General features: G+C 38.6%; 1 protein-coding gene and 1 pseudogene across 2 annotated transcripts in view; both read right to left on the bottom strand.

The window, feature by feature from the left end:
• The window catches only part of LOC116537523, a 618,525-nt gene that overhangs the window by 88,038 nt on the left and 508,792 nt on the right, over positions 1-21,695 (bottom strand). The window lies entirely within an intron of this gene.
• On the bottom strand, positions 12,400-14,028 carry LOC116537505 (annotated as a pseudogene).

The following is a 21,695-nucleotide window of genomic DNA, read 5'->3' as shown; positions in this document are numbered from 1 at the left end:
TGCTGAAAGAAATAATAGATGACACAAACAATTCCATGTTCATGGATTGAAAGAATCAATATCATGAAAACGGCCATACTACCCAAAGCAAACTACGAAATCAATGCAATTCCTATTAAAATACTAACTTCCTTCTTCACAAAATTAGAAAAAAACAATCCTAAAATTCATATGGAATCCACAAAGAGCCCAAATAGCTACAGCAATCCTAAGCAAAATGAACAAATTTGGAGGTATCACATTATGAGACATCAAATAACACTGTAAGGCTACAGTTACCAAAACAGCATGGTACTGGCATAAAAGTAGGCAAGTAGACCCATTGAACAGAATAGAGAACCCAGAAATGAAGCCAAATACGTCCAGCTAGTTGATTTTCAATAAAGCATACAAAAACATAAATTTGGGAATGGACACCCTATTTAATAGATACTGGGAAAACTGGCAAGCCACAGGTAGAAGAATGAAACTGGATTCCTATATCTCTCACTATATACAAAAATCAACTCAAGATGGATCAAAGACTTAAATATAAGACCTGAAACTATAAAAATTCTAGCAGACAACATTGGAAAAACTTTTCTAGACATAAGCCTAAGCAAGAATTTATGACTAAGACCCAAAAGCAAATACAACAAAAATAAAAATAAATAAACAGGATCTACTTAAACTAAAAAGCTTCTGCACAGCAAAATAGTCAGGAAAATAAACAGGCAGCCCATAGAATGAGAAAAAATATTTGCAAACTACACATTTGACAAAGGAATATACAGAATATAATATATAGAATACATATATAATATACAGAATATTCAAGGAATATAAATCAGCAAGAAAAAAAATAATCTCATTAAAAAGTAGGCAAATGACATTAATGGACATTTCTCAAAAGAAGATGTACAATGGCCAACAAAAATATGAAAAAATGCTCAATATCACTAATGATCAAGGAAATGCAAATTAAAACCACAGTGAGATGCCACCTCATACCATCCAGAATGGCCGTTACTAAAAAGTCAAAAAACAATAGATGTTGGCAGAGATATGGTAAAAAGTAAATGCTTATACACTGCTGGTGGAAATATAAATTAGTACAACCTCTATGGAAAACAGTGTGGAGATTCCTTGAAGAGCTAAAAGTAGATCTACCATTGGATCCAGCAATCTTAGTACTGGGTATCACCCCCCCAAAAAAGAAGTCATGTGAAAAAGACTCTTGTACACACATGTTCATAGCATCACTATTCACAATTGCAAAGATGTGGAACCAACCTAAGTGCTCACTGACTAATGAGTAGATAAAGAAAATATGGTTGCAGTAACTTGGATGGAGCCAGAGGCCATCATTCCAAGTGAAGTAACACAAGAGGGGAAAACCAAATACTGTGTGTTCTTACTTATAAGCGGGACCTAAGCTATGAGTAGGCAAAAGCATACAGAGTTATATAATAGACTTCAGAGACTCAGAAAGGGGAGCAGGGAAAGGCGGGCTGGGAATGAAAAAAACCCTACAAATTAGGTATAATGTACACTACTCAAATTACAGGTGCACTAAAATCTCAGAATTCACCACTGTATTATTCATCCATATAACAAAAAAACACCTGTATCTCAAAAGCTATAGAAATAGAAATTAAGGGGAAAAATGAAAAACAACAGAAGTCTCTCTCTTTAATCCCTACATTTGGCTATCAATCTGGATATCATATTCCATGGGAATAACCTATCTAATAATTTGGATTTTCCATCCTTGACTTCCTCATTTCCAGTGACTTTTTTTCTCCTGTCACCCCATTCCTACAGTAAGACTCAACACCTCAACTTTCTTAGTTTCCAAAGTGATTATTTCAATTATCTCACTCGCTCAGAATAAATTCAAAAGAGGCATAGACGTACTCTGTCTCTTTCCCTCTCTTGCTGATTGGAACAGAACACCCATCTTTGCCATGAAATGGAAGTCAAATGATGGAGGACGCAGGGTGTCAAACAGAGTGGGTCTGGGCTCTTAATAACTGTAGAAATACTAGACCAGCCCTGGATATAATATCAAGATACTTGAGGGTGAAACTGTATGTAAACTACTCTCATTTCAGTTCTAGGCTCAGTGAAATTCGATTCTAATTTGCTGATCTCACTATAAATTCCTAGTCATTAGTTCAAATGGTTACCCAACACTGGTTGGCATATTTACCGTTTCTGAGTTCACTTTCCCACTCTCCACAACCCATTTACTGACTTCAAGTGCCTGACCTTTCTCACTCCATACTAATTATGCACTTCACGTTTCATAGAAAATATAATTGATATTGTCATCAAATCTACAACTGACCTAAACCTTTACTCATCTTTTCTTTTTCCTTCTAATAACCTTGGAGTAAGTGAGGTTCTTGGAGTAAGTGAGGTTCTTCTAGCAGAGGCCACTCCCTCTACGGGTATCCAGAAATTAACATTTCTACCACCTCAGTAATCTCCTCCTACTTGCATTTTCAGCCTCTCCCTCTCTGCTAGATTTCTGAAAACAGCATTTTAACTTTCTCTAATTGGTCTCAAGCAAAGGAAGGAAGAACTCCCTGAATGCACTTTCTTTTCTAGTGACTCTTCTCTCTTCCTTGCATATTCAACTGCTCATCATTATTATCTACACACACCTATGATAACATTACAATTTGCCATTAACTAGACACTTCTTTACGCAGAACCTTGACAACATGGCTCTTGATAAGAAAACATGCACTTGAAATTTTTTAGAAAACCATTTATAGCAACCCTTGTGTTAATGCTGATATCAAAAAATAAAGGTCACAAACATCCTCCAACGGACCTTTTAAAAAATCTTAAACTTACTTGACCTTATGTGACCATATTTCTCTTGATTTTTGTGACAACAAATTCTCCTGGCTTTTTTCTTATCTCTCAGTTCAGTCATTTTTCATTTCCTTTACCAACTCAGCTCTTTATACTTTGAAACCTTCAAATTCTTAGCCTCCTCAGTAAGTTTGTGTGTGTTGATCCCCTTCCCTGAACTGCCCTTTCCTCTTTTCTTTGCAAGGTTAACTTTTCTTAATCCTCCAGGTGTCACTGAAATGTTACTGCCTCACAAAGAACTCGGATTTTAAAATGGTTGCCACATTGTCTTTTAATATTTCTATCTTCTGTAATTAGATATTCATTCCTGATATTGTCCGTACCAAGGTTTATATTCTTTGATAAACTCTATAAGGTCAGGGTTCATGTCTGTTAATTCATCACTCTCTTTGAGTAGCCTGACACATGGGAGAGGTTCTGTAAATATGTGTTGAAAGAATTAATGAATAACTTAAGATAATGGAAATTTTCAGTTACTTTATTATAATGCAAGTATAGAGATAAGAGGGCACTTTCTTTAGGTATACTAATGTTTTATTCATTTTCCATTGCTTTCTGCATCAAAAGTCAAGAAACATGATTGAGCAGTGAATGGATTCAGAATTCTCTGTAATTTCCACTCAAGTTTTCTATAAACCCAAAATTTCTTTAAAGTTATTAATTTTTTAAAAGAAAAGCACCACAGCTTAGCAGTGAAGAGCATGGATCACACAGTCTAGGTTTCAATTCCAGCTCCATCATTTAGGAGCTTTGTGACTTCAGGCAGTTCCTTAAACTCTCGCTGAGAGTAGAATCATTTTTGTTTGCTTTGTTTTAATGTTGTTCATTTCTGTATTCATACACCTAGAAATATGCCCAGCACAAAGTATGAACTCAATAAACAGAGGGCTCTCATTATTTTGAGGTATGTTCCTTCAACACCTACTTTATTGAAAGTTTTTAACATGAAGGGGGGTTGAATTTTATTGAAAGCCTTTTCTGTATCAATCGAGATATCATGTGGTTTTTGTCTTTGGTTTGGTGTATGTGATGAGTCACACTTATTAATTTGCATACGTCAAACCAATCTTGCATTGTGGGGTTGAAGCCTATTTGATCATGGTAGATTAGCTTGTTGATGTGCTGCTGAATTTGGTTTGCAAATATTTTGTGGAGGATTTTAGCACTGATGTTATTTCAAGGTATTGGCCTTTAGTTTTCATTTCTTGTTGTGTCTCTGCCAGATTTCATTATCAGAATGATGCTAGCCTTATATGATGAGCTGGGAAGGAGCCCCTTCTCAATTTTTTGGGAATAGTTTCTATAGGAATCATGCCAACTTTTTTTTGTACATCTGGTAGAATTTGGCAGTGAATCCATCAGGTGACTGGCTTTTTTTGTTTTGGTTGCTAGGCTATTTATTACTGATTCAATTTCAGAGCTTATTTTGGGTCTATTCAGGAAGTCAGTTTCTTCCAGGCTCAGTCTTGGGAAGGTGTATGTGTTTTGAAATTTATCCATCTCTTCTAGGTTTTCTGGTTTGTGCGTGTAAATTTATAATAGTTTCTGATGGTTGTTTTTATTTCCATGGAGTCAATAATAATATTCCCTCTGTCATCCCTAATTGCATTTATTTGGAACTTCCCTTTTTTCTTCTCTGTTAGTCTAGCTAGTGACCTATTTTATTTATTTATTTATTAAAAAAAAAACACACACAACTCATGGATTTGTTGATCTTTTATTTTTTTGTGTCTTTATTTCGGCTCTGATTTATATTTTTTTTCTTTTCTTGAGACAAAGTCTCACTCTTGTTGCCCAGGCTGGAGTTCAATGAGATGATCTCTGCTCACTGAAACCTCCAACTCCCAGGTTCAAACAATTCTTCTGCTTCAGCCTCCCAAATGGCTGGTACTGAAGGTGCCTGCTACCACACCAGGCTAATTTTTGTATTTTTAGTAGAGAGGGTTTCACCATGTTGGAGAGGCTGGTCTTGAACTCTTTTTTTTTTTCCCATTTATTTATTTTATTGCATTTTAGGTTTCGGGGTACATGTGAAGAACATGCAAGATTGTTGCATAGGTACACACGTGGCAGTGTGATTTGCTGCCTCCTCCCCATCACCTACATCTGGCATCTCTCCCCTTGCTATCTCTCCCCAGCTCCCCACCCCCTACCATCCCTCCCCTATTTCCCCCCAACTGACCCCAGTGTGTAGTGCTCCCCTCCCTGTGTCCATGTGTTCTCATTGTTCAACACCCACCTATGAGTGAGAACATGCGGTGTTTGATCTTCTGCTCTTCTGTCAGTTTGCTGAGAATGATGGTTTCCATGTTCATCCATGTCCCTACAAAGGACACAAACTCATCATTTTTGACGGCTGCATAATATTCCATGGTGTATATGTACCACATTTTCCCTGTCCAGTCTATCATCTATGGGCATTTGGGTTGGCTCCAGGTCTTTGCTATTGTAAACAGTGCGGCAATGAACATTCGTGTGCACGTGTCCTTATAGTAGAACGATTTGTAATCCTTTGGATATATACCCAGTAATGGGATTGCTGGGTCAAATGGAATTTCTATTTCTAGGTCCTTGAGGAATTGCCACACTGTCTTCCACAATGGTCGAACTAATTTACACTCCCACCAACAGTGCAAAAGTGTTCCTATTTCTCCACATCCTCTCCAGCATCTGTTGTCTCCAGATTTTTTAATGATCGCCATTCTAACTGGCGTGAGATGGTATCTCAATGTGGTTTTGATTTGCATTTCTCTGATGACCAGTGATGATGAGCATTTTTTCATATGTTTGTTGGCCTCATGTATGTATTCTTTTGTAAAGTATCTGTTCATATCCTTTGCTGACTTTTGAATGGCCTTGTTAGTTTTTTTTCTTGTAAATCTGTTTTAGTTCTTTATAAATTCTGGATATCAGCCCTCTGTCAGATGGGTAAACTGCAAAAATTTTTCCCATTCTGTTGGTTGCCGATTCACTCTAACGACTGTTTCTTTTGCTGTGCAGAAGCTGTGGAGTTTGATTAGGTCCCATTTGTCTATTTTGGCTTTTGTTGCCACTGCTTTTGGTGTTTTGGTCATGAAGTCCTTGCCTACGCCTATGTCCTGAATGGTTTTGCCTAGATTTTCTTCTAGGGTTTTTATGGTGTTAGGTCTTATGTTTAAGTCTTTAATCCATCTAGAGTTAATTTTAGTGTAAGGTGTCAGGAAGGGGTCCAGTTTCTGCTTTTTGCACATGGCTAGCCAGTTTTCCCAACACCATTTATTAAACAGGGATCCTTTCCCCATTGCTTGTTTTTGTCTGATTTGTCAAAGATCAGATGGTTGTAGATATGCTGTGTTGCCTCTGAGGCCTCTGTTCTGTTCCATTGGTCTATATCTCTGTTTTGGTACCCGTACCATGCTGTTTTGATTACTGTAGCCTTGTAGTATAGTTTGAAGTCCGGTAGTGTGATGCCCCCGCTTTGTTCTTTTTGCTTAGAGTTGACTTGGCTATGCGGGCTCTCTTTTGGTTTCATACGAAGTTCAAGGTGGTTTTTTCCAGTTCTGTGAAGAAGGTCATTGGTAGCTTGATGGGGATAGCATTGATTCTGTAAATTACTTTGGGCAGTATGGCCATTTTCATTATATTGATTCTTCCTAACCATGAACATGGAATGTTTCTCCATCTGTTTGTGTCCTCTCTTATTTCATTGAGCAGTGGCTTGTAGTTCTCCTTGAAGAGGTCCTTTACGTTCCTTGTTGGTTGTATTCTGAGGTATTTTATTCTCTTTGTGGCAATTGTGAATGGCATTTCATTCTTGATTTGGCTCTCTTTAAGTCTGTTATTGGTGTATAATCAATGTGATTTTTACACATTGATTTTGTATACTAAGACTTTGCTGACGTTGCTTATCAGTTTCAGGAGATTTGGGGCTGAGACGATGGGGTCTTCTAGATATACAATCATGTCGTCTGCAAATAGAGACAATTTGACTCCCTCCTTTCCTATTTGAATACCCTTTATTTCTTTTTCTTGTCTGATTGTTCTGGCTAGAACTTCTAGTACTATATTGAATAGGAGTGGTGACAGAAGGCATCCTTGTCTAGTGCCACATTTCAAGGGGAATGCTTCCAGTTTTTGCCCATTCAGTATGATATTGCCTGTTGGTTTGTCATAAATAGCTGTTATTATTTTGAGATACATTCCGTCAATACCTAGCTTATTGAGGGTTTTAGCATAAAGGGCTGTTGAATTTTGTCAAAGGCCTTCTCTGCATCAGTTGAGATAATCATGTGGTTTTTGTCTTTGGTTCTGTTTATATGGTAAATTACATTTATAGACTTGCTTATATTGAACCAGCCTTGCATCCCTGGGATGAAGACTACTTGATCTTGGTGGATAAGCTTTTTGATGTGCTGTTGCAATCGGCTCGTCAGTATTTTATTGAAGATTTTTGCATCTATGTTCATCATGAATATTGGCCTGAAGTTTTCTTTTCTTGTTGAGTCTCTGCCGGGTTTTGGAATCAGGATGATGTTGGCCTCATAAAATGATTTGGGAAGAATTCCCTCTTTTTGGATTGCTTGGAATAGTTTCAGAAGGAATGGTACCAGCTCCTCTTTGTATGTCTGGTAGAATTCGGCTGTGAATCCATCTGGACCTGGGCTTTTTTTGGGTGGTAAGCTCTTAATTGCTGCCTCAACTTCAGATCTTGTTATGGGTCTGTTCAGGGTTTCGGCTTCTTCCTGGGTTAGGCTTGGGAGGAGGCAAGTGTCCAGGAATGTATCCATTTCTTCCAGGTTTACTAGTTTATGTGCATAGAGTTGTTTGTAATAATCTCTGATGATGGTTTGAATTTCTGTGGAATCTGTGGTGATATCCCCTTTATCGTTTTTTATTGCATCAATTTGGTTATTCTCTCTTTTCTTTTTTATTAATCCGGCTAGTGGTCTATTTTGTTGATCTTTTCAAAAAACCATCTCCTGGATTTATTAATTTTTTGAAGGGTTTTTTGTGTCTCTATCTCCTTCAGTTCTGCTCTGTTCTTAGCTATTTCTTGTCTTCTGCTAGACTTTGAGTTTTTTTGATCTTGCTCCTCTAGCTCTTTCAGTTTTGATTATAGGGTGTCAATTTTTCATCTCTCCTTGCTTCTCATGTGGGCACTTATTGCTATATATTTTCCTCTAGAGACTGCTTTAAATGTGTCCCAGAGATTCTGGTAAGTTGTGTCTTCATTCTCATTAGTTTCGAAGAACATCTTTATTTCTGTCTTCATTTCATTGTTTATCCAGTCAACATTCAAGAGTAAGTTGTTCAGTTTCCATGAAGCTGTGCGGTTCTGGGTTAGTTTTTGAATTCTGAGTTCTAACTTGATTGCACTGTGGTCTGAGAGAATGTTTGTTAGGATTTCCGTTCTTTTGCATTTGCTGAGGAGTGATTTAATCCCAATTATGTGGTCAATTTTAGAGTAGGTGTGATGTGGTGCTGAGAAGAATGTATATTCTGTGGATTTGGGGTGGAGAGTTCTGTAAATGTCTATTAGGTTTGCTTGGTCCAGGTCTGAGTTCAAGTACTGGATATCATTGTTAATTTTCTGTCTGGTTGATCTGTCTAATATTGACAATGGGGTGTTAAAGTCTCCCACTATAATTTTGTGGGAGTCTAAGTCTCTTTGTAAGTCATTAAGATCTTGCCTTATGTATCTGGGTGCTCCTGTATTGGGTGCATATATATTTAGGATCGTTAGCTCTTCTTGTTGCATTGATCCTTTTACCATTATGTAATGTCTTGCTTTGTCTCTTTTGATGTTTGTTGCTTTAAAGTCTAATTTATCAGAGATGAGAATTGCAACTCCTGCTTTTTTTTGCTCTCCATTTTCTTGGTAAATCTTCCTCCATCCCTTTATTTTGAGCCTTTGTGTATCCTTGCATGTGAGATGGGTTTCCTGGATACAGCACACTAATGGGTTTTGGCTTTTTATCCAATTTGCCAGTCTGTGTCTTTTGATTGGGGCATTTAGTCCATTTACATTTAGGGATAATATTGTTATGTGTGAATTTGATACTGCCATTTTGGTGCTAGCTGGCTGTTTTGCCCATTAGTTGATGCAGATTCTTCATTGTGTTGATTCTCTTTACCGTTTGGCATGTTTTTGGAGTGGCTGGTACTAGTTGTTCCTTTATAAATGTAGAGCCTCTTTCAGTAGGTCTTGTAAAGCTGGCCTTGTGGTGACAAAATCTCTGAGTACTTGTATGTTCACAAAGGATTTTATTTTTCCTTCACTTATGATGCTTAGTTTGGCTGGATAGGAGATTCTGGGTTGAAAGTTCTTTTCTTTAAGGATGTTGAATATTGGCCCCCACTCTCGTCTGGCTTGTAGGGTTTCTGCTGAGAGATCTGCTGTGAGTCTGATGGGCTTCCCTTTGTGGGTAACCCGACCTTTCTCTCTGGCTGCCCTTAGTATTTTCTCCTCATTTCAACCCTGGTGAATCTGATGATTATGTGCGTTGGGGTTGCTTTTCTTGACGAATATCTTTGTGGTGTTCTGTGTATTTCCTGGACTTGAATATTTGCCTGCCTTGCTAGGTTGGGGAAGTTTTCCTGGATGATATCCTGAAGAGTATTTTCCAGCTTGGATTCATTCTCTTCGTCACATTCAGGTACGCCTATCAAACGTAGATTAGGTCTTTTCACATAGTCCCACATTTCTTGGAGACTTTGTTCATTCCTTTTTATCCTTTTTTCTCTATTCTTGCCTTCCCATTTTATTTCATTGAGTTGATCTTCAACCTCTGATATCCTTTCTTCTGCTTGGTCAATTTGGCTGTTGAAACTTGTACATGCTTCGCGAAGTTCTCATGCTGTGTTTTTCAGCTCCATCAATTCACTTATATTCCTTTCTATTTTGTCCATTCTTGTTAGCATTTCGTCCAATCTTTTTTCAAGGTTCTTAGTTTCTTTGCATTGGGTTAGGACATGTTCTTTTAGTTCACAGAAGTTTCTTACTACCCACCTTCTGAACTCTGATTCTGTCATTTCATCACACTCGTTCTCCATCCAACCTTGGTCCCTTGCTGGTGAGGAGTTGTGATCCCTTGTAGGAGGAGAGGTGTTCTGGTTTCAGGTGTTTTCATCCTTTTTGTGCTGGTTTCTTCCCATCTTTATGGATTTATCCACCTGTCGTCTTTGTAGTTGCTGGCTTTCAGATTGGGTCTCTGAGTGGACGTTCTGTTTGTTGATGATAAGGTTATTTCTGTTTCTTCGTTTTCCTTCTGACAGTCTGACCCCTCTGCTGTAGGTCTGCTGAGGTCCACTCCAGGCCCTGCTTGCCTGGGGATCACCTGCAGCAGCTGCTGAACAGTAAGGGTTGTTACCAGTTTTCTTCTTCTGCTATCTTTGTCCCAGAAGGATACCCACCAAGTGTCAATCTGATCTCTCCTTTATGAGGTGGCTCTTTTGATATACAGGGGTCAGGGAGCTGCTTGAGGAGACGGTCTCTTCTTTATAGGAGCTCAAATGCTGAGCTGTGAGCTCTGTTGTTCATTCAGAGCTGCTGGGCAGGTACGTTTAGGTCTGCTGCAGCAGAACTCATAAACTGCTTTTTGTTCCCAGGTGCTCTGTCCCAGGGATTTAGGGCTTTATGAGTTTCCGTTATACTGCTGCCTTCTTTTTCCTTCAGAGCTACCCTGCCCAGCAAGGAGGCAGCCTAGTGACTGCCTGTAGAGGCTTTGCTGAGCTGCTGTGGGCTCCGCCCAGTTGCGGAGTGAACTTCCCTGCAGTCCTGTTTATATGGGTGTAGTTTGAACTGCCTCAGCAATGGTGGCCCGCCTCTGTTAAGGCGGAGCCTCTCTGCAGTGACGGGTTGCCTTGGCAACGGTAGGCTGCCTCAGCATTGGCTGACTACCTCCGTAGTGGCGGGCTACCTCGGTAATGGTGGACGCCCCTCCCCCACAGAGCTGGACAGTCCCAGGTTCAGTTGCACTTGCTGTGAAACTCTCAATTCAGAGAGTTTCTGATTGCTGTTCTTTTGTGGGGGTGGGACCAGCCGAGCCTGATCACCTGGCTCCCTGCCTCAGAGCATTTTTTTTTTTTTTTTTAAGTTGGTGTTCCAGTCGCCTGTTGAAGAGGTGCCGGGGTCTGTGTTTTTTTCCCGTGCGGCGACTCACTGCGCTGGCTTTAACAGTGGCACTGAGATTTGTGGTGCTTTTTTTGCCCTGGAATCCACTCTCCTGGTTCCCTGCTCAGTCCCCTTTTTAAACAGAAAAATAGGCGACTTCCCGTGGCTCCAATGGCCAGTCAAAAGGGCACCCGGACCAGTGTATTTTGTACAGAGAACAGCTGCTCCGGGACTCCGACAAAGGAGCCATGTGGGGCAAAGCAGCAGCGCCGGCCGGCACAGCCACGCTGGCAACCCGTGGAGCTCCTCCACCTGGGAATTTCCTAGTCTGTGGGCAATAAAAATGCGGCGTCCACTCACCCTCTGCGCTTTCACTGGGAGCTGCTATCCTGAGCTGTTCCTAAATGGCCATCTTGGATTGTCCTCCGCTGGTCTTGAACTCTTGACCTCAGGTGATCCCCCACCTCAGCCTCCCAAAGTGCTGGAATTACAGGCGTGAGCCACTGTGCCCTGCCTGATCTCATCTTCTGTTAGCTTTGGGGTTGGTTTGTTCTTGGTTCTCTAATTCTTTGAGTTGTAAAGTTAGGTTGTTAATTTGAGATCTTTCTAACTTTCTGATGTGGGTATTTAGTGCTATAAATTTCCCTTTTAACACTGCCTTAGCTGTGTCCTAGAGATTCTAGTATGTTGTAATTTCTTTTTGTCACAATTCATTTTTAGTAATAAAAAATAAACACTTATTCCAGTCACAAAGTTGTTATACTTGAAGTTGCTAATTTAAAAAGTGAGTTTTAGATAATAACTCAATAATCCTGCTTTGACTAAGACAATGAAATGTGAGTTAAAAAAAATGTATTCAGCACCATTTGCTCTTAAGTCTCTCAGAATTTGTTTTTAAAGTTTCCAGAAGTTTCTTGTCTGTAAAGCACAGGATTACTGAGCTACATGAAAAAGCTTCTCTGGGATAGGCAATGGAGAGTTAAGCAGTCATCATATAGAAATCAATGTACATTCCATACAGTGGTTTGGACTACAGAGCAATCCCTTCCCCTCTATGGTAACTCAAGAGAGACATGCTTCTAAGCACAAAGGTATGAGGAGTCTCAGACTGTTTGTCTTCCTGGCTAATGATAAATCCCCGGTACAGGCGCTATTGGTCCTTAATGTTCTGTGATTTTAGTAAATTCGGTAAATAGCTTGAATCTAGTTCAATGTATTCAGAAATGAAACATGTTTAATTAGGTTCACTAGTCTGGCAGAGTAACGGTATGCTGCTTTAGTATTCTTATAAAATATGTATAATATATAAGGCAAATCATCATTTTAAATCATACTTAGAATACTACATTATTTAAACCAGTATCTATTTTAATAAAATGTTTATAATTAAAAACAGCTGATAAGACTAAGTCCAAAGGTATGACAAAGAAGACTCAGCTTTGTGTTGCTTAAAGAACTTTTAAAAAGCATGTGCCCATAAAGCCATTCAAGGAGAGGGAAGGGGCGCCCTTCTCCTCATTCTTACTGTAGAATTCCTTTTGGGGCTGGGCCAGAAATTAGCAGCTGTAAATACTTCAGAAAAGTTCAAAGTGTTAAAAAGTCTTTTATGCAAAATAACGTCTTTCTGCATCAGTGAATAGTAGTGCTCATCAGAATTTCCTAATAACACAAAAACAAAGGCAAGTCTGTACATTTGATCAAATATCAAAGTAATGGGAGGTAGACTATTATGTCACCGTTAGCCAGAGCTCCTCCTGGCTTCTTCCTATATCCTGTTCATCAATTTGAGTAAAGTTGATTTTTTCGAGAGAAGTGTTTGATGGCCAGGACCTCTTTTGATCATTTCTTCCTAAGTGGAATATACAACAGATAAGGGAGTAGGGGACATAATACAGGGAAGCTACTCTTTCCAGCTAAAAAGGAGTTGATGGAGCCCATATATGCAATCAAGAAGCCCATGGGATCGTCCTGCTGTGGATAATGGCTAATGTGGTCATCCAGAATTAACATCATGGACCATGGCAGCATTTTCCTGTATAGCTCCAACAACTCTGGATAGGGATTTACAGAATCCAATGGCTGACAGATAAAATTAATGGGGATAGTTTCAGAGGCAAAAGCTCCCACCCAGCACCTTCTAAACTTCTTTCTCTGATTGATGTGCTGTAAGAAACTGTCAATGACTAAGTTCCCGTTATTGTTGCAGATACCTGCCCACATGTCCCATCCCCACAGCTCACTCTCAGAGGGCCGAGTACATGGCCCAAAGACTGGGGTGAGGCCTTGAGAGAATACAAAGAAGTTCATCAGCCACATGAGGATGGGTGACAGCACACCTCCATCTTTGAGTAGCTTTTGGAGAAAGAGTGGATGATGAGACTCAGGAAAGATACCTCCATCTTTCAGACAGATACTCTTTATGGTAAGCCTACCAGATTGATTCTGCTTCTACTTGTAGAGCAGCTACTGAGTAACAATATCTCCATAGTCATGAGACAAAAGGTTGGTCCTGTGGTTCTGGAGGCCCAGATGCCACAAAAGTGCTTCCAAAATGCTGGTCTGCTCAAATATGGAACAGTGATGTGGTCACGGTTTGTCACCAAAGCCAAAGCCTAAAACATCAAGGACAAATACTCCATAAAACCTCAAGGTCAGACCTTCCCAAATCTTGTACCAATCATAGCTGGATATTGGAAAGCTGTGCAAAAGTACAACTATCTCCAGAACCACACCGAGTCTTGGTAGATGATACACAATCCCTTGTAAGTGAAAAACTTGCCTGAAGACTTCCATGAGTGAAGGGCAGGGGGGAGTTGAGGGGGTGGGATGTGCAGGTACAGCTAACAGCTCCACTTGGACCCACCACACCCTCATCCTGATTCAGGTAAGGCCTGGGCTGCCTGACTCCATGTTTGAGGAAACCAGTTGTACATGCCTGTAGGTTGTATTTTTGTTATTATTATTTTCAAAGAACTTTTTTATTTCTGCCTTAATTTCATTATTTACCCAAAAGTTACCCAGGAGCATATTGTTTAGTCTCCATGTAATTACATGGTCTTGAACAATTTTCATAGTCTTGACTTCTATTTTTATAGAAGTCTAGGACACTCTGTGGTCCTAGAGTGTGTTTGGTATGATTTTGGTTCTTTTACATTTGTTTAGGATTGTTTTATGCCAACATATGTGGTTTATTTTAGAGTATATGCCATGTGGTGATGAGAACGTACAGTGTGTTGTTTCAGGGTGAAGAGTCCTGAAAAGCGCACTCAACAGTATACTGAATAGGCAAAAGCTAGCATCATTCTCCTTGAAAACTAGCACAAGACAAGGATTCCCTCTCTCACCACTTCTACTCGAAGTAGTATTAAAAGTCCTAGCCAGAGCAGTCAGGCAGGAGAAACAAATAAAGGGCATCCAAACAGGAAGAGAAGAAGTAAAACTATCTCTGTTGGCAAATGATGTGATTCTCTATCAAGAAAGCCCTATAGTATCAGCCCCAAAGCTCCTCTATCTGAAAAACAACTTTAGCAAAGTTGCAGGATACAAAAATCAATGCACCAAAATCACTAGCATTCCTATACACCAACAATAGCCAAACTGAAAGTCAAATTAGAAAGGCAATCTCATTCACAATTCACACACGCACATACACACACACACACACACACACACACACACACACACACACACACAACCTAGAAATACAACTAAGCAGGGAGGTGAAAATCTCTACAATGAGAATTACAAAAGATTTCTTAAAGAAATCAGAGAAGTCACGATAAAATGAAAAATCATCCCATGCTCATGGATAGAAAGAATCAATATCATTAAAATGGCTATATTGTCCAAATCAATTTACAAATTTAATGTTATTCCTATCATTCTTCAGAGAACTATAAAAAATTATTTTAGAATTCAAATGGAACCAATAAAATCCTGAATAGCCAAGGCAATCCTAAGCAAAAGGAACAAAGCTGAAGGCATCAAGTTACCGAACTTCAAACTATACTACAAGCCTACAATAACCAAAAAAGCATGGAACTGGTACAAGAAAAGGCACATAAACCAATGGAACAGAATAGAGAGCACAGAAATAAGGCCACACATGTAGGATAATCCTGTCTTCAACAAAGCTGTTAAAAACAAGCAATGGGAAAAAGACTCCCTATTCAATAAATGGTGCTGGGATAACTGGCTAGCCATATGCAGAAGATTGAAGCTGGACCCCTTCTTTAAACCATAAACAAAAATCAACTCAAGATGGATTAAAGTCTGGGCCCAGTGGCTGTCGCCTGTGACCCTAGCACTCTGGGAGGCTGAGGAGGGCAGATCACTTGTGGTCATGGGTTCAAGACCAGTCTGCCCAACATGGTGAAACCCTGTCTCCACTAAAAATACAAAAATTAGGTGGGCATGGTGGCAGACACCTGTAATCCCAGCTACTCAGGAGATTGAGGGATGAGAATTGTTTGAACCTGGAAGGTGGAAGTTGCAGTGAGCTGAGATAGTGTCACTACACTCCAGCCTATATGGCAGAGAGAGACTTTATCTCAAAATAAAAAACAAACAAACAAAACAGTAGATTAAAGATTTAAATGTAAAACCCCAAACTACAAAAACCCTGGAAGACAACATAAGCAGTATTATCCTCGACACAGGAATAAGCAAAGAATTCATTCCAAATACACCAAAAGCAATTGCAACAAAAGCAAAAACTGACAAGTAGGATCTGATTAAACTTGGCTTCTATACTGCAAAAGGAACTATCAACAGATTAAAGAGACAACATGCAGAATGGGAGAAAATATTTCTAAACTATGTATCTGACAAAGGTCTAATACCCAGAATTTATAAAAAAACAAATTTACAAGAGAAAAGCAAACAACTCCCTTAAAAAGTGTGCTAAGGACATGAACAGACACTTCTCAAAAGAAGACATATATGTAACCAACAAACATATGAAATAGAGCTCAATATTACTGATCATTAGAGAAATGCAAATCAAAACCATAATGAGATAGCATCTTATCCCAGTTAGAATGGCTACTATTAAAAAGTCAGAAAATAACAGATGCTGGCGAGATTGTGGAGAAAAGGGAACACTTAAACGCTATTGGTTGGAGCGTAAATTAGTTCAGTCATTGTGGAAAGCAGTATATGATTCCTCAAAGAGCTAAAAGCAGAACTAGCATTCGACCAGCAATTCCATTATTTATTTACACTCCATAGGAGTATAAATCATTCTATTATAAAGACACATGCCTATGAATGTTCATTAGAGCACTATTCACAATAGCAAAGACATGGAATCAGCCTAAATGCCCATCAACTACAGATTTGCTAAAGAAAACATGGTACAGTATACACCGTGGAATACTATGCAGCCATAAATAAAAATGAGATGCCTTTTGCAGGAACATGGATAGAACTGGAGGCTGTTATCTTTAGCAAACTAAAACAGGAACGGAAAACCAAACACCACATGTTCTCACTTGTAAGTGGGAGCTAAATGGTAAGAACTTATAAACACAAAGCAAAAAACAACAGATACTAGGGTCTACCTGAGGGAGGAGAGTGGAAATAGAGAGAAGAGCAGAAAAAGGTAACAATTGGGAACTAAGGTTAGTACCTGGATGATGAAATAATTATGTACAACAAACCTCTGTGATATGTATTTACCTACGTAACAAGCCTTCACATATACTGCCAAACTTAAAAGTTAAATAATTAAAATAACATTTCTCTATACTGAATTATTTAAAAAACGTACTGAATACATTAATGAAGACACTTTTTGAAAATCAGCAAACAGGTCCCAAGTTTTGCAACACAAATTTGTTCCAAAATTGAGAGTTCCCTGTTTATACAACTCACATCATTTCTTCATTTGCCAGATGGAAAGCTAGCCTCTGCAGCATCAGTACCCTTTGTTTTTATCTTAATATATTTTCTAGTTCATGTTCTCAGTGTTTCAACTTTTTCTCCTTAAATCTAACAATACAGGTTTCCACATCCCCCTAGAGTTTTCATCAGGAAGGTACTTCTTGGGAATAAAAATGGAAAAACATCTTTTACATCTTCATGGACAACTTTAACAGTTCAACTTACTTATGTCTATTGTGATTGAGTGAAACAATAAACTGAAAAATACCAGTTGAGAGTGAACCACTGAGACCAAGTCTCTAACTTTTAGAAATTCTCAATACCATCCCCACTTAATATTTCTCAGGGAAAATAATTTACTGACATTTTCTAGTAATTTCATATGTTTCACTCCCAGGAGTGCAAAGGAAAATAATTAATGTCTCTCCCTGGAAATTAGAAGGAATGGGATAGCTAATATGCGGGAGATTGCCAAGACCAAAAACATGCTCCACAAAACTTGGCAAAAGAATCAAAGTTGGCAAAGAAATCAAAACATTCTTACTATGCAGGTTGGGATCATGTTGAATTCATGTCAACAAATCATAGTTCTCTAAGGTCTAGCTCAGCAAATTTATGTTGTTTAAGAAAGAAAAGCCATGTGCTACAGAGGTCCAGTTATATTAAATGCCTTAAGCTTCGTGCAGCACATGGTGAGCATTTGTCCTGGTATTTCAAAGTTGAACAAGGTTTTTTCAAAGTTCTACTTCTAAAATATATATAAATCAAACAACCAGAGGAGGACACAATTCATTCCATTTAAAAATTTAACCATTTTTTTGGAAGAAAAATAAAATCATTCAGTATAATTATCATAAGCTGCTAGCCTTATTTATCATCAACATCATCATCAACTAATACTTGTTGACTATACATTATGTGCTGGGCATTTTGCTAACCTCTGAAGACTGAGAAATATAATTTTTATCTATACTGTGCCTGGCCTATACTTAAAAATGATAAAATATAGTTGAAAGAAAGGCAGCTAGAACTTGTCTGCTGCTTAAGTCAGTCAGATGGTCATGCAGTCATTCCGTCATCATTCATTAATTTTATAGTTCCTCTTATTTGCTAACCACTATACAGTTCTGGACATAAGGAAGTAAACAAACACATATAGTCTCAGCTTTCCTGGTGCTAGATATTCTACTATGTATTGTATAAATATTAACTCACTCACTTTATTTAAGCCTCAAGGTTATTTTATTTATTTATTTATTCATTTTTGAGACACAGTCTCACGCTGTCACCCAGCCTGGAGTGCAGTGGCACAATCTGGGCTCACTGCAACTTCTGCCTCCTGGGTTCAAGCAATTCTCCTGCCTCAGCCTCCTGAGTAGCTGGGATTACAGGCATGTGCCACCGCCCCTAGCTAAGTTTTTGCAATTTTAGTAGAGATGGGTTTTCACTATGTTAGCCAGAATAGTCTCATAACTATGAAGAAACCAGGAAACTGAGGTTCAAAAGAATGTTGCCTAAATAATGAATGGATATAAATTCAGACGTATCCCATTTCTTTTATTTTTTAGGTTTCAAGTAATAAATAGAAAATAAAAGAATGTGAGAGAAAGGAAATTTATCTGACATTGTTGACTGAATAACATAGCAGCCATTCTACAAACCATTTCCATGCATTTACTAAAGCAGCTGAAAAAGCTAAATATTCACTTCCACAACCAGCCACCCTATCAGCTAGAAGTGGCCAGATGACACGCTCCTTTCCAGTAAAACACAAAAGTCTGCTAACGATGTCTGACAGTGTTCTGCGTTCCCAAGGAATAGAACAGGAGCAGTAGATAAAGTTGTTTTCTCTTCATCCTTCCCTGAGCATAGATGAAGGTAGAGCAGTCCCTATGTCATAAACAGAAAACTAAGATATTAGAGATAGAAAGCCCCTTGATGACATCATCAATCCCCTGCATCAGGCTTGTCCTACCTACTCCTTTACATTCGTTGCATGAAAATTTTAAAAAGAGGAAGAAAGAAAACTTATTTGAAATACACATTTACTTATTTTATCAGCAATCTATTGTTGTGTGACCAATAGTCCCAAAACATAATGACTTTAGTTGCCATTAATTAACATATGACCAGCAATTTGGTCTGGGTTCAGCTGGTGGTTCTTCTGTTAGTCTTGCCTTGGTTCATTCATATGGCTTTCCTCAACTGGCAGCTCAAATGGGGCGTGATGGTACAAAATGAACCTACCTTCTTGTCTGGAGGTTTGTGGTTGCTGTCAGTTGGGACATGTGTCTTCAGCATTTTAGCCTGGTCTTCTTCATGTGGTGCCAATGCTACAGGAGAGCTGGTCACAATACACCAGTCCTATTTGAGCCTTTGCTTGTGTCATATTTGTTAATTATTGATGAAAGCAAGTTATAAGGCCAAGTTTAGAGTCAATGAGGAAGTGAACTACGCAAGCATGAAAAGAAGGGGAGGTGTGAATCATTGGGAACCATTACTTTAATGATCTACAACTTATGTTAATGCTATTTACCTCTTTCTCTTTAATCAATTAATATGTCCTATATGACAAATGAGAGCAACTTCTGAAAACACTATCTCAAATATGACCTACTTTCTTTAATCTGAATTATCTTGTAATATTTCAAATTTTATTTTCTTATATGTCTATGGACTAAACCACATATATCTATTTCACTATTGGATAATGTGGCTAAGATATGTAAAAGGAAGAGCAAATCTTATTGTCTGCCAGAGTTACTGACCACTGAGGACCTCTTCATTCTGTAGTCAGTTTTAAGCTGTTTGCAGACAGCTAACAGCTCATTACAGATAGCTGAGAGAATAACAATGCCTAACAGCAGGTAAAACTGCCCAAGGATTGGGAGGTCAGATACAAATTGTAGTAAGTGGGTCAAGATGCGTAAGCAATTGCTTAACAGCACTGTCTCTATTGCATTAATAATGGGTAAAAATTATTCCTGTTACATAACTATAAACATAATTTGTATTGTAGTGTCATTATTTAATTACATATGTTAAAAAGGATAAATATAACATTATATGTACATTTAACTAATAGAAATTCTACATTCTAGAACACATTTAAAAAGATCTATCAGTGACTTGTTCTTGTCATCATTCACTCCTTGAGTGTGTGACTCAGAATCAGGTAAGTCAAAAGATACAAATATTCCACGGGTTAGCTCACGCTGGGGTGAAAGTGACATTCAGAGCATGAAGGTCTTGAAACGAAAGGGGATTTTTTTTTAAAAGAGGAAATTTGTGGGGGTAAGAGTTTTTTTTTTTTTTCTCTTATACCCTAACTTTAGGATGCCTGTGTAAAATGTAATTTCAATGTGAAAACATGCACAGAAATGTAGTTATCACCAAAGTGTTCTAAGATTTCACTGGATTTTACTTAGAGTAAAAGCCATTTTTTCCCTAAATATTTCATATGATTCTCTGTAAGCAGACATTTCAGCAGCCAGGGTATTGTTAGTGCCACTACCACCATTAACTTTAATTTCAACACAAACAAATTTATTTTGTGAGGAGTAAAAAGGGACAATTAAAGATGGACACGGAGAGAGCGTCTTAGTGCTAACCCTTTTCCTAGCATTGGATTAAAAACACTAGAAATATAGGGGAAAATTCCCATACAGATTCTTAATAATATAAACAGAGACATACTACATTTGTCTCACACAAATGCTAATTTTTAGCCCCTGTGGCAAGGTCTGTGATTTGCTCCATATGTTTCTACAATCAAAGACATATTAATATTCTTTTTTAACTGTATTTGAAAAAATAATTTCTTTTTCTCTTTTGTTTTCACCTACAGTACTCAGTCTAAGTTTCTTTTTTTTTTCCCCATTTATTTATTTTATTGCATTTTAGGTTTCGGGGTACATGTGAAGAACATGCAAAATTGTTGCATTGGTACACACGTGGCAGTGTGATTTGCTGCCTTCCTCCCCATCACCTACATCTGACATTTCTCCCCTTGCTATCTCTCCCCAGCTCCCCACCCCCCACCGTCCCTCCCCTATTTCCCCCCAACTGACCCCAGTGTGTAGTGCTCCCCTCCCTGTGTCCATGTGTTCTCATTGTTCAACACCCGCCTACGAGTGAGAACATGCGGTGTTTGATCTTCTGCTCTTCTGTCAGTTTGCTGAGAATGATGGTTTCCAGGTTCATCCATGTCCCTACAAAGGACCCAAACTCATCATTTTTGATGGCTGCATAATATTCCATAGTGTATATGTGCCACATTTTCCCTATCCAGTCTATCGTCGATGGGCATTTGGGTTGGTTCCAGGTCTTTGTTATTGTAAACAGTGCGGCAATGAACATTCGTGTGCACGTGTCCTTATAGTAGAACGATTTGTAATCCTTTGGATATATACCCAGTAATGGGATTGCTGGGTCAAATGGAATTTCTATTTCTAGGTCCTTGAGGAATCACCACACTGTCTTCCACCATGGTTGAACTAATTTACAGTCCCACCAACAATGCAAAAGTGTTCCTATTTCTCCACATCCTCTCCAGCATCTGTTGTCTCCAGATTTTTTAATGATCGCCATTCTAACTGGCGTGAGATGGTATCTCAATGTAGTTTTGATTTGCATTTCTCTTATGACCAGTGATGATGAGCATTTTTTCATATGTTTGTTGGCCTCATGTATGTCTTCTTTTGTAAAGTGTCTGTTCATATCCTTCGTCCACTTTTGAATGGGCTCGTTTGTTTTTTTCTTGTAAATCTGTTTTAGTTCTCTGTAAATTCTGCATATCAGCCCTTTGTCAGATGGGTAAACTGCAAAAATTTTTTCCCATTCTGTTGGTTGCTGA

This window comes from Sapajus apella, unplaced genomic scaffold (genome assembly GCF_009761245.1).
Source record: "Sapajus apella isolate SASKATOON/1434 unplaced genomic scaffold, GSC_monkey_1.0 scaffold4, whole genome shotgun sequence".
NCBI classification, from domain to species: Eukaryota; Metazoa; Chordata; class Mammalia; order Primates; family Cebidae; genus Sapajus; species Sapajus apella.
This window is presented reverse-complemented; position numbering and strand designations above follow the sequence as displayed.